Below are 12,630 nucleotides of genomic sequence, written 5' to 3'. Positions count from 1 at the left end.
AGCATTGTCCAAGCCACTAAAGCATTGTCTTGTCCACCCACTCATAAGCATATAATTACAGAGCAAAATGACAGTTAAGTCTGACAAACTTCTTATCCAAAAATATTACCTTGCCCTGGTCCTTTTACTGCCATAGGAATTCTTGGAGTTACCAGGAGTTACATGTTAATGAATTAGCATTTAAAAAGAAGTAATGGAATTTGTCATCTTTAGTTCATATGCAGATTGTAAATATCTTTAAATTTGAAGAATATAAGAAATATTGTGTGTCTTATTCTGCTGATTTCTATACTGTTACTATCTTCCTGTTTATAGTCTTAAACACATTGTGTGACAGTAAGCCTTATTGCTTTTAATTAATCTTTTAAAAATGTCCTTAATCAGTTTTAATTTGAAAAACCCATAGGGTACTTTTATTTCAGTACTTTCCAGGCAAAAATCAGCAAATTTCTTGAGATACCTTTTGGCCCAATTACTTCGCTAGTCACATTAAAAATGGTGATACCCAACAGTATGCAATTGACTTCATGCAGTAGGATATATCCTTCCTCTCCTCCACCTCAGGAGTGCTCCCCCACCTTCTTGTTGACCTCCAAATCTACTCCAGAGGGCTAATAGTCCCATTGTATAAGTGGAAGTTGATTCCACTGGCGAATGGTTCTTGCTGGATGTCACCATGTAAAGGACTGAATTATGGGCACATTGTTTTCTGCTGTGCCAGTGACACTAGAAGGAATATGTTAAAAATTATGCAATGTGTCAATTCCGAAATGAAAAATACACTCTGGGTTTATTTAGTCCTACCTGTGTCACTCAGTGGTTATAAGTAGTATTAGGATGTAGGTAGGAAACAGGCACTGGCTTCGTCCCCTAAAGCTTTATATTACTACTCATAGTATCATTTACTGTTGGAAAAATTGCTTTTAATATTCTGATTTTCTAACATTATGAAAAGAAATAATTAATTTCTTGTAAGTCAACTCCAAAACTTTGCACACAAACAAAATTTTTGTTTGTCATTCTGCCTTTGTCTTGTCAGGAAATAGGTACATGGCATTCCCTTTTCTGTCACTACTGCTTGATAGAGTTCTTCCTATGTGTATTTAACAGATTTTGCATCTATGAAAAGTTGTGTGTGTGAGTTGAGGAGTGATGATGTATTTGATTGGGAAGGAACATGAATATTGGGCCGTGCCAATCTCCGTCCAATTAAAAATTGGTTGTTTGACACCAAGGTAGTTAAAATGTGTTCCTGCATAACCAGGGATAGTTTGTGCCAGCTTGAAGGTAGATAGAGACTATAACTTTCAAGGCTACTGCTATGGGACAAATGAGATGGGAACATCTAGCTCCATCTATGTCTATTGTTGTCCATGAAGCAGCATTGGCTAGGTATAGAGAGAATCCAGGACAGAGCTAGGCCATGGAAGATTCCTCTTCTTCCATCTTATCCTGTTTTGCCTGGATTGTGTCCCAGCAATGCTTACCTCGGTGCATTACCTGTTGCCTAGCAATCCTTTGCTTCTAAAATGTAGTAAGGTGTTTGTATTGCTCCTATACTCATTCAAACGGAAGAGTCTTTACTTCCACCTCTTCATCCAGAAAATACCCTTCCTTACAGTCTTTTCGTTGCCATATTTTATTCTCTTGCCACATCATCTTGCACATCATAGTGCAAGGTACAGATACATTTTTATTGCAGCCTTATTTATCTTCATCCCATGTTTGATCATCCTTCTTTGTGGTTTCTTAACATTCACTCACCTGGATTCTGCATCTTCACAGAGCGAGGCATAATACTGTATTGGTTAGCTGATCAGTGTTCAGGATACTGTGTCAGGGAATAGATTGGAGGAAATAGAACAGGAGCCCAGATTATTCATCTGGTCTTTCTCAGTAGTGAGCATGTGGATGGTGCTGGGCTAGAAGACAGAATAAGTTCTGAATGCTAGTCAATCTGAAAATCTGAGCATCAGCTCTTATGAAAGCACCGTGCATATGGATACAATTATGCAGTAACATGCTTTTATAACGTACAAAATTGTACAGAGGCTTAGCTATGGAAAAAGTTATGGCACAAGGATGGTGATACAATTTAACTTGAGAATATCTAACATGAACAGCTAAGTGAACATGATAAAAATTAATGATTGCTGCCAAAGTCAACAAATAGTACTATGCCACAGCTAAAGAAACACAGAATCTTGGTGAATCCTCATGGCACATACCGATGACTAGATCTGAGTTTTCTCTTCTTACCTCTTCTGATATCCTGGGCCATTTTTGGTAAGTTTAATTAAACAGCTTCCCATCCAATAGCTATACTGTTACCTACCTCACAGGGTTGTTGTGAGGCTTAATTAAATGTTTTAGGTCCAATAATAGTGTGGAAATGTTACAAAGTACTATTCTGGGAATGTACTACACAAGGGACAACAACATAAATTGACAAAATATATCCCTTTGATTTAATTTTCCAGAACGAGCAGTTAAGTGGCAAAGGCTACAATTCAAAACACACCTACTAGATAAATTTGTTTTCTGCTATGTGAATGAACTGTAGTAAGCCTTCTAAAGCCATAAGGAAGAGATTTGCCCTGAAATTTGGCTGCTTCTTAGTTTAAACAAAGGATAGCAACCCTGCGGGCCTACAGATGTTATGCTAAATTTGCATCATCCCTGAAGATTGGCCATGTTGGCTGTGGCTGTTGACAGTTGGATGCTGCAACACCCGGAGGGCCACATATTCCCCACCCCTAGTCTACTCAAACTGCATTGTGCTAGATGTTGATCTTGTGGAGAACTGTAGTTAAAAGTGGAAGTTTCAGGTGTCCTTGCAGCCATGAAGGAAAGAGAGCAGGGAGTTCCTTGATCTGTTAACATAGTGGGGAACCATGGCTTCTGTTAACTGGGCCTGAGAGACTTCCTTCCAAATAAACAGAATTCAGTCGTGTGTTAAAGTTTAACAATTTTGATACTTAGAACTTCATGTTATCAAACACCATAAATAAAATAATAGAAAATAGGGAATTTACATTTTCATTCTCGAATAATGTCCCACACCACTGCAGTTTGTATTTTTAAAAAAATCTAGCTTCATAATAATATTCTTGAGTGTTCCAGTATAGTACAGTTGTAGATAATTAAGAAGGAAGTTTTACTTAGGCATTTTAATCCTATTGCTGTAGCTGTATACAGGACCCAGAATGAGTTGCAAATTATCAAATAATAAGCAACTTAGAATAAAAACAAAAAAAGGAGCTAAGACCAAAACCCTAAACCAATTTTAAAAAATGTCTAAAAACATTCCTCAAGTCAAAACACATAGTTTTTTATGTGTACTTTATTATTTTTAAAATAACATTACATTTCTTAAAAGATTAACACAACATTCATTAAAAACAACTTTAATACATTATTATACATTCAAAGAAGGGGATGGGGAAGGAAAGTGGAAACATGGGCTTCAACATGACCCACTGGGCTGTGTACTTCATGCAGACAATTCCATATACGAGTCCAAAATTTTGACAGTTGCCTGTTGAAGGTCACTTTTTCACACACTGAAAGAATTGAGAAAACAGACTATTTATAGTTAAAATTCAATGATCTCTCCACCACTGCCCAGCCCCCCACAACAAAACAAAACCAACCGGGATAAAGAGGTTTCCACACTTTTCCTTAAAAACATGTCAGGAAAGCTGCTCAGTGTTAAGAAGCAGACTGTAGATTACGAAGGCTTATGAGGGAACAAATTCTCAGGGTCTTGTTTTCACATTGAAGTGGGATCATTGAGCTGCTTTTCATTAAACTAATGCTAAACAAGCATTAAGTAACAATGCAGTGTGTAATCCCGCCTTCCAATTTGTCAAAGATTCATAAACAAAGCTCTTAGGCTCCAAAAACTTAATATAAAATTTGATATGAAAATCGGCTTTTTTCTTTTTAAAAACTAGTATTGGAAATTTGAATTTCCATTATATTTGAGAGTGTAACTCTAACTAACGTGTTGGCTTTGTTGCACTTTAGCATAGACTAAGAAGGATTTTTTCAAAAGGTATAGAGGCCACAGAAAATGTAGGATTTCAGGATTATACATCTTTTTCTTATAGGATTTTTAAATCTATTTTGATACAAACATTCTGAGAAAGACATATTTAGAAATATATGGTTGAAAATATAATTGTTTGAGAATGTGCTTTGAGTTCTTTAATGTGAAATACCTACATATTGCTAAAATTTCCTCTGAAATTAATCTGATGCTATTGCTACAGTTATGTAATACCCTACTACGGTAATTTTTTTACAAAGTTGCATGTGGTTTTCTGTAAAGCAATTGTTTATACTAGACTTTGAAGCACCTCATGAATCTCGTACCTTTTAAAAAAATGTACTTGTATACTGCTCCTTACCTGTTAATAAATATTAATTTCTATATGCTTGTTGTAGCTTTGCATCAGAAATCAGATGCAATTGTGTCTGTGATTTTTGGCCCATCATTTATTGTAGTACGAGTGTAACAGTCAATGGAATTACCAGCAACTTAAACACAGAAGATGTTACTTTCTTGCCTTTGAAACACACTACAAAGCTGGGATTTCCCACGTATGTCATGAGTTTATATAATAAGCAATTCCAATAACCTGGTACACAAGGCAAAAAGAAGTTAGGATTTGAAATACGAACTTTCTAGTATAGTGGCTGTACATGATTTTAAAAAATCATTATTCTTTCTCTTGTGTGTGCTCACATACACTTGTATTTCCCCCCTAAATATTAGATTTTTGTAGGTAATGCAAGAGACTTATTCCTAAAGTCATTCGGGAACATTGGTCATAAACAAGGCAAAACAATTATTTTCAATTATTTTTGGAGTACAGAATCATATTGAGTGACATCCAACCCCAGCTTGGGTCAGGAAGGCGCTCTTCATCTCTCCTCCCTGCAGTCCTTAGTGTGCTTCCAAAATCTGCTCTGGAAGTTTGGGAGACCCTCTGGAGCAGATGTTTTTGGGAGTAATGGGCAGTTGCAGGAAGGTGGAAAGGGAAGCAAACAGGCTGACACAATAAGATGTCACATATATAATTCTTCTGGGTATCACCCATGGTAGAATTATTTTCACCAAGTACAAGAATGGCATGGTTTCCTTTTTGCTTATCATGGCTTATCATTTTGTTTCTTTTGTTTTGTCAGCTGTTGAATAACAAAGAGTTTTCAGATGTCAAAGAAAAAGCAAATTAAAAACTTACGATACAATAAAATAAAATTAGAAGCTTCTCCCCGGCCCCCTTCTCTAGGTATTTAAACTTGGAACAAAAATACTTGCAGAGGGGTCATATGATTTGCTAAAGGAAGCTGCTATTCACTTTCTTCTTCCTGAGCTATTTCAGAAGCCTAAGGCTGTTATTGAAGAACTTAGCTGCTAAATGTAATGTAAAATGTAATGTAAGCATGCTTGTGTGTGTCTCCATACAGTCTGCAAAGCACACTAAGGCTTATTTTCAGAATTTATGGTATTAAGTACACAATCTTAGTTCAGGAGCCTGCATTCTGTGTCATGTGTTAAATAACTAGAAAATATTTGGGAGGGGGTCAAGTTCTTTGGCTGCAGAAATGCAAAAAGTTCTATTTGCTATACGCAGGATTGTGTACTTTATACCCTGCATGTAATAGTCAGATTCTGTCAAGGTAGCAGGTTTTACTACATATACAAACTAAAATTACACACATTCACATTTTGCATAATTATTCAAGCTAGTCATGGGGAGGCAAAGAATCTGTGCAGTACCAACACATTGTTCACTGAAAATCATACTTTGCCCTGGTCCAGCTTCTGAGATGTCACTAAGCATGTTCACATATTTTCAATATGCAGGGGTTAGAATCTTTAGAAGTGGTGGTGGTAGGAATGGAGGTATAGAAAAAATGGTCAAAATGCTAAATTTGGGACTTGCACACAGCTATGGAATGGACACAGTCCAGAAATACTTTTACTGGGGAGTATAATTGCATTTCATTTTCATGTTCTAAGCTTTAGGTTATGCCTTAAGTTCTCAAGTGCTGTTCATGGGGTTATACCCCTTAAGTAGTGGACTCAGTTTAACCATGCTGCTGCATCCAGTGCTGCTATCTCTGGCCTAGACCATGTTTTATCAGCTTTGCTTGATTGCAGCTTCAGCCCTTATGTAAACTAGAGGTCTGGTGGTCCTTTTCACGAGTTGCTAACCTCTAAACCTGGTCATGTAGTGTGGTGTAACTCTTGAAAAGCAACCTGGAAACTTAGCTGGTTCAGAATATGCTAACTTTGCTTTAGTATGGAACTGACTATAACCCAGGTACTTCCCTGTCTGAGTTATAGGGTTGCCAGTCTGTTGCCATGATCTGTTCAATGTGCTGGCCCTTAAATAGTCATATGAAGATACTTAGGGGAGTGTCTTCTTCCATTGATTCCATTTGTAGTGAATTTAGAATTAAGATCAAGTGAAAAAGCATGATGGCAAAGCTATCCTCCAAATGTTTTCTTTAAAGAGAGAGTTCCATTATAAAAGGAAGACTTAAACAAGCTGAAAAGGGCAGCAGAGGAGAGTTAAGATCTGCAAAATAAATGGGTGGACATAGAAAAAAATTTTCCTAATGCTGTATCATTGACATACGATAGAGATGGGATGAATTCATATGTAACTAGCAGGTTCATGCATATTTAGAATGAGATATGTTCCTTCCAGGTTAAAGGAAAATATACCTTGGAAACAATGAGACCATTGTTGTCAGCTCCTGTTTGGCCAAAGATGAAGCAAAATGCATAACTAATTAAAACCTTTAAACCCAAGTAATTACCTTCTCCTGAGATCTTGCAACATGCTCCCTTGCAAGAAAAAATACAATAGGTGCTACTGCAAGTAAGTAGTTATAATTTTAAAAGATTTCCACAGTATTACTGTTGCTATTCCTCCTATACTAAGGGCCAGGACAGGCTGTTAAAATTGTACCCCCAGCTTGAGGGAAATAGTTTACAGTATATGACATTTGACAATTGTGTTTCATGCTGTTATCAAACATTCTTGCAAATGGTTATACCCATCATAACAAATTACCTTTATTAAGGTAATACAAGTTCACTCTGTGCAAATCTTTCAGCTTAGAATATGTGTGTGTGATAGTTTTGTAGCAATAAGTCATTTTGCCATAGTGTAGGAGATTCTGGGATGGACTGTTGGCCCATTATTATTACATCCTGTGTGTTTCCCAGAAACATCTAGCTGGCCAGTATTCAAAATAAAATATTTGAGTCCTTGGTCTGATCCAGCAAGGTAATTATTGCACAATTCATTTTTGGAAAATAATGGTTATGCTATGAGGCAATTGGTAATGTGTTCTAATATTGGGCAGCCAAATGTTACAGCCAGCCAGCCCTTTTATCCTTCCCCTTTCCAGGGTGTTCTAACATCATAATATTTCCTAGCCTTCTCTAGGATTTCCTAAATGTATTGGAAAATGTATGGATCTGGGCAACTGGGTTGAATCCCAGCATTGCATGAGCCAAGTTCTGCTTGTGCAAGTGCACTTCCCCTCCTTTCCTCCCCACCCTCAAATCTGCTCTGAAGGCTCACAACCTTCCAGAGCACATATTGGAGGTATACATGGGTAAGGAATGGAAGTTCTAACGTACCTTTTAATGATAAACCTTTGAAATACTTAATGTTTGTTTGTTTGTTTGTTTTACTGTTCCAGTGCCCTTTTACATTCACAAAATGCATGTCTTGTCATGAAATACCAGTTAGAGCATAATTAAATTTCTTCCTTTCCTCCATATGTATCTTTGATTGTGTATGCCTTATTTAGCTGTACGAAGTATACTTACTGTTGTGAATACGACTGAACTCTCCTTTCACAAAAATACAGAATAAAGAGGCATTTTTAAAAGAACAATTATTATTTTCTGTATCCACTCTTTTCACAGTAGTTCTTCATTGGCTTGAAATGAATCTGTCTTCACATCAAAACCCTCCCCTAATTCAAAAAATCTTCCCTTCATTAATACATATTTGCTCCATATGCCAGCTATTCTATAGACCCACACAATTCACTTTGTATGCGACAAGTGGAAATAGTCCACAACACGAAAGGGATGCTGTTGGCCCAAACAATGAACCAAGGCATAGAAAACAACCACACGTGTCTGTAATTACTCCCTTAGGGAAATTTATGTGAGAAGATGACCCCCCACCCAACCCAATATTTCTGAAAACTTTGGAGTCATTGGACTCCAATATAATATATCTTTGCAATAAACTTTGCCACTAAAGGTAGTGAGCTAAAAGCTAATAGCTAATCATATTCAGTATTGGAGACCAACTCTTCTGAGCTAAGCATATCTGGCATAATACCTTGTTAAAGGATGGGGCGGAAATTATATCTCCTTTTTAATTTCACCTTTTGCACTGCTACTTCTTACATGTATGATACCTAAACACTTAAATGAGAAGTGGCCTATTGGCTTTTCATTTAAACTTGCAGAGCTTTAAAAGCAATGTGAAAATTGAAAATTGAAAAGCTCTTCAGTTGTACGTGGGGAAGAGAAACTTAACTTTGTTCTTAAGTGGCCTTTCATTTGAGCTCCAGCTTGCTTCATTTTATCCAGTGCCTTCAGATTGTCTGTGTCCCTTGAACACTCCTTACCAAAATAGTAGAATTGTTCTGAGTCCAAAGCGCCCCCCCCCATTTTTTTGTCTTTATCCTGTTTTCAGCTGCTGGTCATGTGATTCTATCCAGAGAGGAGCAAATGAAATTTCTCATCTTCCCATGCCACACAATTCATTTAGGGGCTTATAGCTGCACTGCTCCCTATGAGTTGCTTGTTATGGTGCAGAGTAGAAGTCTCCAGAAATAGTTGGATATTGTTATTTTTTCTAAGTATAGATACAGTCATACCTCGGGTTACAAACGCTGCGGATTGCGCATTTCCGGGTTGTGGATCGCGCCGAACCCCAGAAGTACCGTTACTTCTGGGTTTCCGCACATGTGCAGACGTGCCGAATTGCATAGCGCGTGCGCAGACGCAGCGCTTCAGGCTGCGAACGCTGTGGGTTGCGAACGTGCCTCCAGAATGGATCAAATTCGCAACGAGGTATGACTGTAGTGGCTTGTGAATTTTGTTTACATAAACTATTTGTAAATAATTCGTCATTTGTAATTTTTTCTCTCCTGCCTCATCAGCTTAGACTTCTTTGCTCCAAGAACTTTGCCTTGGGCTGCTAGACCTGAACCTTAACACTTGATGGCTACGTAAGCAAGGAGGGTTTTTTCTGGGGGGAAAGGAGTTCTGGAGAGAAGAAATGGGAAAAGGTGTCATTTTTTCCCTCTTCTTCCTTTAATTTCATAGCATATATTCCATCCTCCTTTTCTTCTAGGATACTCAATATTAGCTGTATGGGTTCAAGGAGATTCATTTCTTCCTCCCTCCAATTTCCTTTCCTACCCCCCCCCCCCCTCAGTTGATGACTAAACCATATACTGGCTCCATTAAATCATTTTGTTTTTATTTGTAGGCTTGGCTGCTATCAACATCTGTCATAGAACCTCAGAGGTGCTAGTCAGACTATTGTGTGTATGTGTGCATACTTTTATGTTTGTGTGTGTGTATGCACAGCACCTTGTCCAGAGTATTTTCAAAATCTGAAAATAGGTTCCAAATAAATTACTACAGATAAAGGTTGATGAGAGAGTGTGTGCATATATTTTCAGAAAAAGCTCTTGTCAGAAATGACTTTAATATCAAAGTAGTTTTTTGTTCAAATCCTTATTTTTTCTTTGTCAACCACCATTGCAATTATTAGTGTTCTAAACTTCATATTATATGTAATCAAAAGAATTGAATCCTTTTAACCACTTTCTAAAACAAGTTCCTTGTGTGGCATGGCTGGAAAGAGGCTTCAGATATATTCATTTTTACATAAAATACAATAAAAAAACTTAATTATAATAAGAAATTAGTTGGTCCAGATTTAGAAACAGTGGTCTGTGTTGGAGACATCAACCTTGTTTGGCCTGTGGGCTCATTTGTATTTTTGAGCAAACGCCATAGGCGCCCCTCTCTCCGGTTACTTCACACTCCTTTCCCTAGATCAGTTGTCCCCCCACCCCCAAAAGTCAGTGAAAGTGGCAACTTGAACGCACACTTTGCTTTTCCAGGGGATCTTTGTAAAAGTCCAGTGGAATTAATTTGAAAAGCTCTTCTCATTATTTGAACTTACTGCTTACTTTTTTAAAGAAGAAGGTAACTCTAAGAGACTTGCAAAAAATAAAACAGCATGAAAACAGTATAAAATTCAAACAGTAAAAGCCGAATATTATATTTACAGTGGTACCTTGAGTTACAAATGCCTCAGGTTAAAAGCGCTTCAGGTTACAGACTCCAGTAACCTGGAAGAGTTACCTCGAGTTAAGAACTTTGCCCCAGGATGAGAACGGGAATCGTGCGCTGGCGGCGCAGCAGCAGCAAGAGGCCCCATTAGTGAAAGCACGCCTCTAGTTAAGAACAGTTTCAGGTTAAGAACGGACCTCCGGAATGAATTAAGTTCGTAACTAGAGGTACCACGGTATAAGAGAGTAGGACTACCATATCTCACACAGAAAAGGCCACATATAATCAAAACCAAAGGCCTGACAAGAAATACTCCCCTCCTCCGGCACCTAAAGATACATAATGATGGCACCAGGCATAGCTACTTGGGGAAAGCAGCCCATAAGTGGAGAACCATCACTGGAAAGGCCTGCTCTTGTTTATACACCTCCTGCACCTTCCTTGGAGTGGGTATATGAAGAAGGACCAAGGGTATGGGTTGGTTTATGTTGCAAAGAGTCAGTCCTTGGAGTATTGGGATCCTGAGACACAAAAAGTATTTATAGGTCAAAGCCAGCACCTTGAATTTAGCCTGGAAATTAATTGGAAGTCAGTGTAGTTTGCCAGAATTGGAGCTGAAAGAGAAATGGGAGAGAAAGTAACCCTTCTAATGTCTTGTCAGTCTGTTTCTAATCAATTCTTTAGTTTTTCTCCCTGCTTCCTCAATATTACATTACATTCTTCAATATTACATTCCTCAATATTACATTAAGAACTATTGTGTCCATAGAGTATTCTGTTTTTACTCTTTGCTACAAAAATTCTCCCTGTATACTTTTCTGCATTCCACATGAGCATAATCTTGGTTTTGGCCACATCTTCTCCCAACACAAACATTTGCATTTCATAACAACACATGTTATACATTTTCTAAATTGCTTATCTATCTCTTGTCTCACTTCTTGTAGAAAAAAGTGCCTGCTAAATCTTTCTCCTGATTTCCTTTGGAATTTCAACTCTTCCAGTTTTTTAAAGCTCTGAGCCAGTCAGGTTTCTTTCTTTTTCTAGTCGCCTTCCCATCAATTTCTGCTTGTATATTTGAATTTACAACATTTTCTCTAACATGAAAAAAAATATCTTTTTGGTATCATGTCAGTTGTCTTTATCCATAATGTTTATCAATCTCCCCATCCATTCAGTGATAATATTAAAAAAAAATCCCTGAGGAAGGTTTGTGTGTTGCCTTTAAAATCTCTGTTTAATCTGCAGTAAATCTATCAAATATTAAAACCATCTGGGATTCTTGACTCCACGTTCTCCACAGACTTTCTGAAGAGGATTCAAGGGTGGACCAAGATTGGCCCATGAGCTTGGAGGTTTCCCCCACCCCTGTTCTGTGCATTTGGTCATTTTAATGCTTTCCATCAGTTTGCCCCAGAGTGACCAACATTAAACTAAGTGGCCTATAAATCTTCCTTGTCCTTGCTTTTTCATTTTCTTTTTTTAAAAAAGATGTTTATTGTTAGTATTGCTAATAATTGGTCTCCGTCTTTGAGGACTAGAAACTACTCAATCTTGGCAGCAATTTATTTTGGTTAGATGATCAGCAATTCCACATTTGGATTCTTTTAAGAATTCTTGGGTTGATAATTTTTTGTTTTTTTAAATAGGGCATAGAACTTCATTTCTTGCCATCACGTTCCTCAGTTCTTTAGACAAACAGCTATCTACCTGACATGTTCTGTAGCGAAAGTAGATGCAAATAATTCAGTTTCTCTGCAGTCGTCTTTTCCTCCTTTAGTACATGCTCGGCCCACATTTCTTCAGCCCTATTATCGCAGCTGGTAAAACTAGATTAGCAGGCTTTTGAAACAATACAAAATCTGCTTAATGGAGTGAAAGTGGGATATGTGTATTTGTTATTCTGTAAACTTAACTTCAGTAAATTTTACTAGGGTGGTTTACAAGACTGTAAAAACAAATCAATGATAAAAGCAAAATAATAATAAGAACAATAATAATTATTAATAAAGTAATAATAAAATGGCGTAAGCAGCAAATTCATCTTTTACACTGCATTCCCATGGGGGGAGGAAAGTTTTTTTTCCTCTTAATGTTTTGAACTTGAAGCAGGTTGCAGTAAGAAGTGTGGACAGAAGAGAGGGCAACAGAGTTATAAAGAGGAGATTTTACAGACTTGGGACAGTGGTATAGCATAAGGCACAGGAATTGTAATGGCAGGGGAGAGATCTGATATTTGATGAAAACTACAGCAGAAAAGTATGGGA

At 37.4% G+C, this 12,630-nt stretch overlaps 1 protein-coding gene and 1 long non-coding RNA gene across 2 annotated transcripts in view; both read left to right on the top strand.

The window, feature by feature from the left end:
- Window positions 1-12,630, top strand: part of CSTF3 (cleavage stimulation factor subunit 3) — a 57,942-nt gene that overhangs the window by 13,282 nt on the left and 32,030 nt on the right. The window lies entirely within an intron of this gene.
- Window positions 286-4,437, top strand: LOC128414736 (uncharacterized). The gene is made up of 2 exons (XR_008330720.1): window positions 286-2,795; window positions 2,861-4,437. It is a non-coding gene; the product is annotated as an uncharacterized LOC128414736 (long non-coding RNA).

The sequence above is a fragment of the Podarcis raffonei genome, chromosome 1 (assembly GCF_027172205.1).
Source record: "Podarcis raffonei isolate rPodRaf1 chromosome 1, rPodRaf1.pri, whole genome shotgun sequence".
In the NCBI taxonomy this organism is placed as follows: Eukaryota; Metazoa; Chordata; class Lepidosauria; order Squamata; family Lacertidae; genus Podarcis; species Podarcis raffonei.
Note: the sequence above shows the minus strand (reverse complement) of the source record. Positions and strands in the feature narration are given on the sequence as shown.